The 7,472-nt window shown below is 35.2% G+C and overlaps 1 protein-coding gene across 2 annotated transcripts in view; it reads right to left on the reverse strand.

Annotated features, from left to right (window-relative positions):
- Window positions 1-6,289: 6,289 nt before the first annotated feature.
- The window catches only part of LOC144970642 (motile sperm domain-containing protein 2-like), a 38,699-nt gene continuing 37,516 nt past the window's right edge, over window positions 6,290-7,472 (reverse strand). For both annotated transcript variants that reach the window (XM_078910470.1, XM_078910471.1), the window contains exon 16: window positions 6,290-7,472. This exon is cut by the window's right edge and continues 1,278 nt beyond it. The gene's annotated coding sequence lies outside the window, so the exon portion shown is untranslated.

Raw genomic sequence — 7,472 nt, forward strand, 5'->3', positions numbered from 1 at the left:
AAAGACAGAAAGCTTGTTGGATAAGATATAAGGGGATAGAAGACACAGTATGTGCCTCCCTGCCCGCTATGGGAGGTCAGAATCCCCACCCAGCCTGCCCACTATGGGAGGTCAGGAACCCCACCCAGATAAAAAGTTCTAGAATTACAATTAAAGCACCCAAGAAAAACTAAGACATGGGGGAACTGGGAACAAATAGGGATCAGATGTAGATTCCAAGAGCACACCACCAATCTACTTAGTTTGAGATCACCTAAAAGTCTCATCCGGACACAAGCACAAAATCCAACAAAGAGGAATACACTCAAATGCTTACATTATACATTCAAAATAACAAATATAATAATGCATAACAGAGAGATAATTTACAAGGAAAAAAAAATCATCTCCCAAAACAATAACTACGCATTTGACTGTTTCCCTCCCAGCTAGGACTCCGGCCAGGGCCAGGACAAAACCAAGTAATCTCATTCTAAGACAAAGACACAAAGCATGTTGGAAAACAGATATAAGGGGATAGAAGACACAGTATGTACCCCCCTGCCCACTATGGGAACCCCACCCAGAAAGACAGAGAGAAAGCAAGGGGTATAGAAGACACGGTAAGTAGCCTCCCTGCCCAAGACTGTAACCTCGCTACCACGGTCACGCCTGTAATGACGACATTTGCATACACAAATTTAAACTACAATCATGTTGTATCCGTGGAATGAGCTGATTTATTTACAATTACAACAGAATGACATTCATCAACATTCGTGTTATTGTCTTGTACATTCAGGGATGTGTTTATTATATTTAACATTCGTACATATGGATTTTAAAAAAAAGAAACCCAATTCATTGCTATCACATCATGTCTTGTACCCCAAGGGATGTGTTATAACAAATGGAAGGGATATGTGTGTTCAATTCAGGTTCAACAGATAAATGGATATAACACAACACTTCATTCCTGTCACATCATGTCTTGTACACCAAGGGATATGTGGTATATACACATTCAAACAGATGTTTTTAACAAAACAATTCATTCCTATCAGATCACATCATGTCTTGTACATCAAGGGGTGTATTGTATTATTGTACTCCCATGATGTTCTCGCTGTAAAACATTTACCAAATACAAAACTGTAGAAAACATTTTGGCACAAGTTTTCTTTACTATATCAATATTAACACCTGTTTGTGTTTTTTAAGTCACTATTTTTCAACAATACATTTTAAGATACATAATTTTACATCGGTCAATTTTACAATGCACTGTACCTCAGATTATATAAATTTAACATGAGTAAGTGCCGATGGATAGTTGTAAAACAATGGGAGCGATCTATATTCATATTTTCGTCCAACATTGATCACATGATTTGTTGCTGTACAACGATTGAACATTTCTCAACAATTGTAAACGCGTATGAAATCCGTAATATGAAATCCGTAAACATACCCATGAGTCATGCTGAGCAAATTGACCAGTGGATAATTCTCAAACTGTGAACACTTTTCACGATGCGGGTCAATTTGAGATCACTTTGTAATGTGACCAATAACCTTGAGTATATGGAAAGGTAATATAGATCATCCCCATTGCCGTATCATCAGGAAGTTCCGATCTGAATACCATTGGACACATTGGGATTATTCGTGTGATTTTCGAGTTTACCGATAGGATCTTATAAATATTTCATCCCCCCTCCCACCCAACCCATTTATAAAATCGCCTCTCCCCCTTCCCCTCCCCCTCCACCAATTTCCACCCCTCAAACATATATATTACATTGCAATAAAAACACATCCATCAGTTTAGCGCAAGTCTGGTGATTTATAACTATGTCACCAAAAATAACAGAATACATGGAAATAAGAAAAAATAATGAGAAAAAAAAAACTAATAGGCAAACTCCATAAAACACTCAAACATTGATAAAAACATCACATTGATACAGGAAGGTAGAGATGAGAGAGAGAAGAGAGAGAGGAAGAGAGAGGAGAGAGAGAGAGAGGAGAGAGAGAGAGAGAGAGAGAGAGAGAGAGAGAGAGAGAGAGAGAGAGAGAGAGAGAGAGAAGGAGAGAGAGAGAGAGAGAGAGAGAGAGAGAGAGAGAGGAGAGAGAGAGAGAGAGAGAGAGAGAGAGAGAGAGAGAGAGAGAGAGAGAGAGAGAGAGAGAGAGAGAGAGAGAGAGAGAGAGAGGGAGAGAGAGAGAGAGAGAGAGAGAGAGAGAGAGAGAGAGAGAGAGAGAGAGAGAGAGAGAGAGAGAGAGAGAGAGAGAGAGGGTGGGAGCGAGAGAGAGAGAGAGAGAGAGAGAGAGAGAGAGAGAGAGAGAGAGAGAGAGAGAGAGAGAGAGAGAGAGAGAGAGAGAGAGAGAGAGAGAGAGAGAGAGAGAGAAGAGAGAGAGAGAGAGAGAGAGAGAGAGAGAGAGAGAGAGAGAGAGAGAAGAGAGAGAGAGAGAGAGAGAGAGAGAGAGAGAGAGAGAGAGAGAGAGAGAGAGAGAGAGAGAAGCGAGAGAGAGAGAGAAAGAGAGAGAGAGAGAGAGAGAGAGAGAGAGAGAGAGAGAGAGAGAGAGAGAGAGAGAGAGAGAGAGAGAGAGAGAGAGAGAGAGAGAGAGATAAAGATAGAAGGGTGGGGGGGGGGATAAAGAGGAAAAGAGAGAGAATCAAAATTATCAAAAAAGTACTTGAAAGACATACAGTGTATGGGATAAGGCATCGTGTAACATTTATGTCATATTATGGAATGGAACAACAAATACAAACACACACACACACACACTCACACACAAATACATACACAAATTTATACCCACAAATCCAAAACGTTTCAATATACGACTAGTACCGTTTTTCCTCCAATTTTTTTTTAATTTTGAAAAACAAAACCAACAACAAAAGAAATAATAATAATAGTAATAATAATATAATAAAACAACACTTTTTTAAAACCTACAAAACCTTTTTGAGTTTGGCCCTTGGTAATCTCATATATATATATATATAAAGTGCAACAAAATGAAATCAAATCGTTCATGAAATGAATAAAATCACACACATAAATAAAATTATTGAAAATGATGAAATTAATGTTTAGGGAAAATAAGCATTCTGTTATCCATAGGACAAAATCAAAAACGTTGAATGAATATGTATTTTGAGCATTAACGTGGCTAGTCTGGTGGTGGATGGATGTATGTGTATATATATATATATACATACAAAAAAAAGAAAGCTTTTCTTCAGAGCCATTAGACCTAGACAGTCGGAGTTTATCCCCCTTTCTATAGCGTGAAACTGATAATATAAATTGCTTGATATCTGTTGGATAGGGCACTAATCAATCACAAAGTGTTTTCCACCAGATCTAACAGACCCAGCTACCCAAACAGTGCTGAGTGGACAGGTGGGGTCCGGAAAAAAAATCTCAACTACACGGGATCGACTTCAGTCCATTTGCATGTGTAGCATGGTGATGCTGCTCTACAATTGAACTATCTGGACCCCTAGACGAGCACACAAGACAGAACACTTGATGGTAGTAAATGTAAATGTACGTCTCTGACACATTTCCACCTAGATTATTTCAAAAATAATAATAATAATAATAATAATAATAGTATATATCACTTGTCTACCGCATAACAATGACTAGGTTCATGCTCTTTGCTCTTCACAGTTACAAGAATGACAATCCAAAATAGCACTGACACACACACACACACACACAAACAGGCACACTTTCAATTATTATTCAAAAGAAGAAGAAAAAAAAAAACCCATCTATATCAAATAAATGTGAAACATTGATAGAGACTTTAAAATATGATTTTGTAAAAAAACGTTATGTTTTTAAGCTTTGATTTTAAAACAACGACACTTCATATCGTTACATATTTGAGGACCAAGTGTTGAAAATCTCACACCATAAAATGATTTGACTTGATTACTTGAAGTTAAGTATCATCTGATGAAGACCATAGCATTTTAGATGGAGAATAGACGTTTATGAATTCATTAAGATACCTAGGTGCTAAACCATTGAAGGCATTTAAAGCAGATAAGGGTGATCTAGTATTCAACCCTTTCTTTTACTACCAATAAGCATTAAAATTACTGATATTAAGAGCGATTTAAGCTTGGTCCATTGGAATGGTTTTCAACCAGGTGTATTGTACACCCCGTGGTGTACCAACTTTTTAAAAAGGTGTACCTTTTTGATAGGGTATTCTGGGGTTGTAAAACATACCCACACAAAACATTAAAGCCACTCTACAAAAGCAACAATATTTCAAATGATATAAAGAGATTTCATATAAGTCTTCAGTAATTGCAACAGGATGTAGATTCAAAATTTAATTCAAACTACATAAGTTAGTTTATAACAGTTAAAAAGAATTGTTTATATTCAGAAACAAGTATGACGTAAACTCATAATCACTAGCTGGAACTACGTGTCAGCACAAGATTTTATTTGAAAAATGATGAATTCATCTCATACTTTGTGATGCGTAATTTGTTTACATATTTAACAATGTAAAATCTCTAATTTTATGACAGCGGTTTTAAAGTAGTTTTTTTTATAGGTCTTAAAGAAGAAAACTTTTTTTATATGGCATCAACACGGTCCAAAATCTATATTCAGTTATGACAAATTGGTTCAGAAGTTGACACAAATTTTTACAACTTTGGATAGAGGTACAGCTGAGAAAAACCAGAAAAACATGCACCATTCATTAAAAAATCTGATTATAATTGAGATAATTGAAACCTGCAAAAAAAATAATTTTAAAAGTCATATAGAGAAGAAACAGCAGATTAAGAAGTTTTGAAACATTTATCAATCTTATCAGTTCCAAAGTTCTGATGATTGCCAACTGTAGATATTCATTAAAAAAAAGTAATTAATTTAGAAAATTGAAATCCGTAAAATGTGCCTTGAAGAGCAGAAACAGCAAGAATTAGAAATTCTGAAACAATGATTCCCTGAAGAGGAAATATTTCTTCAAATTGGTGTTTTACCCACGCAGAAAACACAAATACCGTCAGTATCAAGCAGGATATAGACACAACCCCCAAAAAAGTAAATAAGTATAAGCAATAAAATAACATCAGACAGATAATATAATCCACTTTATCTCACAAATCTGATGTATACAATAAAGTGCTCAATTATCCAATGACAAGCCTTCTCTGGTGCTCATCAAATTTGACCCCTCATCTCAGAACAGTACTATTATGTCAAAATGATGAAGATGATGAAAATTGACTTTATAGCCAGAAATGTCAGATTTCCGTTAAGTTTGTAAGCGTTAATGAAGAGAATGAATATATATATTTTATAGTGCTAAATAGCAATAATTCAAAATTTTGATCAGTTTAGCTTTAATGTGACAGTTTAGTACGTACCTGGTTAATTCCGACATAATACTCTTTTGAGACAATGGGACACAAATTATACAAAACTAATATCAAGTTGGCAACATATGTAACCTGGCATGTCATTTCAGTATTATTTCTAGTTGAACCTGAATTCCCCCCCCCCCCCCAAAAAAAAAAAACAAAAACAAAAAAAAACAACAACAAATAAAAAAATTTAAAAAAAACAATCGACTTTAAAATCACTTGAATAATATAAATTATTTTTTTCATTGAGAAGAGTGAATTTGCCTTGTTTTACTGTATAAAAATGAAATTTAAACTAATTAACATTTAGGCTTTAACTCAATTCTCTTCACCTAATACTTCATTTAGACATAATACCAAATTGACCAAGTGGGTTACAAATTATGAGCAAATAAAAACCAAACATATTCTTTTAATACCTTTAAAATGGAATGATTGCAAAGGGAATAAATATATTATGGTGACTGAAAGTTTCAAGTGTTAATGACCCTATGTCCACAACAATAAGGGCAAAATAAAAAAAAACCAATAAAATGAAAGAGGAAAAAAAAAATTAAAATATGAAAACAGAAGAAAAAAAAACAAAGAAAAAAAAATGAGTTCCTCTCATTTTTTTTTCGTTTGTCACCACTTGCAGTAAAATATGATACCTTTTAAATGATAATCATAAACATTACATATTAACATTACAACAGGAGTTAACATTTGAAAGTGCAGAGTGCATGATGGAAAGTCAAAATAACCCACCCCTGGGATAATACATTTGGTGGGTCCACAATTGTGTGGCGGCCTGACAAAACCGACTGGACGTTGCAGATATTTGAATACTGATAATGCATGTTGCTAAACGAAGCCATCTTATTGGAGAGAAAAAACCCAAAAAAAAAACAATTATTTTTTTTTATGTCAAGTTTCCTAACAGTTATGGGCAGTTTAGTGAAACTCAGTCAAGAAAAACAATTAATAAATAAATCAGTGACAAAAAGTGGAAACAGAAGTTTAAAAATTTGTGCGATTGCCTATAAGTCCCAGTTTTACTGTACCAACTCTCACTTTTAGTGTCGAGACGAGAAACTATCATTGATATTCTAGCTAAATTCTGGAGAGTGGGGAAACTGCACCTTTTTGTTCCTGTTTTTATGTTAATGTTTGTAAGGGTTTTACGGCACTTGCAACACATTCATGTCATATCGGCACCAGTAAAAAGGAAGAAAATGGAATAGTAAAAAGTTCTAGAATTACAATTAAAGCATCTAAGAGAGGGTAAGACAAAGGGGAATTGGTTCAAATAAGAAACGGGTGTAGATTCCATGAGCACACTATCAAAGTACTTAGTTTGAGATCACTACAAGTCTCATCCAGACACAAGCACAGGTTCCCACTAACAGGAATACACTCAAATTTTTACAAACCATATATGATATAAAGAAAATATAATACAGTACATAACAGAGAGATGATTTACAAGGAACAAAATATCATCTCCCAAAACAATAACTATACATTTGACTGTTTCCCTCTAAACCAGGGCATCTGGCCAGGACCAGGACAAAACCAAGTAATCTCATTCCACGACCAAGACAGAAAGCAAGATGGAAAACAGATATAGAGGGATAGAAGACACAGTAAGTACCTCCCTGCCCACTATGGGAGGTCAGGAACCCCACCCAGGCTATTTTTTCCTCCACATATCAAGTCTCTCATGGCCAGTACATTTGATTGGATGAAATGTTTGGGAATTCCTCCTCCTACTCTAAAATTGCGGATTTCTACGGATCAGAAGAAAACCACCAGTACTGATAAATAAACAAAAAAAAATTCTTCGTCCTTTTCTCATTCCTTGTAAGCTAAACCAGCAAGATCCAATATATTTTGCCAGACCAGTCCACATACACATTGCTGCTGGAACTAGTGTTGGGCATATCGTATCGTAATATCAATATAAATGACAATATCGAATCAAATCGATTTCAAAATGACATATTGATGTCGATATATATTATGCTCGCAGTTTACCAGGGCTGTCGGATGACCATGTGCATGGCCAAAATTGGACACACAAAGAATTATTTCTTCA

Source organism: Berghia stephanieae, chromosome 4, assembly GCF_034508935.2.
Source record: "Berghia stephanieae isolate SIO BIC M18660-M18661 chromosome 4, UCSD_Bste_1.3, whole genome shotgun sequence".
NCBI classification, from domain to species: domain Eukaryota; kingdom Metazoa; phylum Mollusca; class Gastropoda; order Nudibranchia; family Aeolidiidae; genus Berghia; species Berghia stephanieae.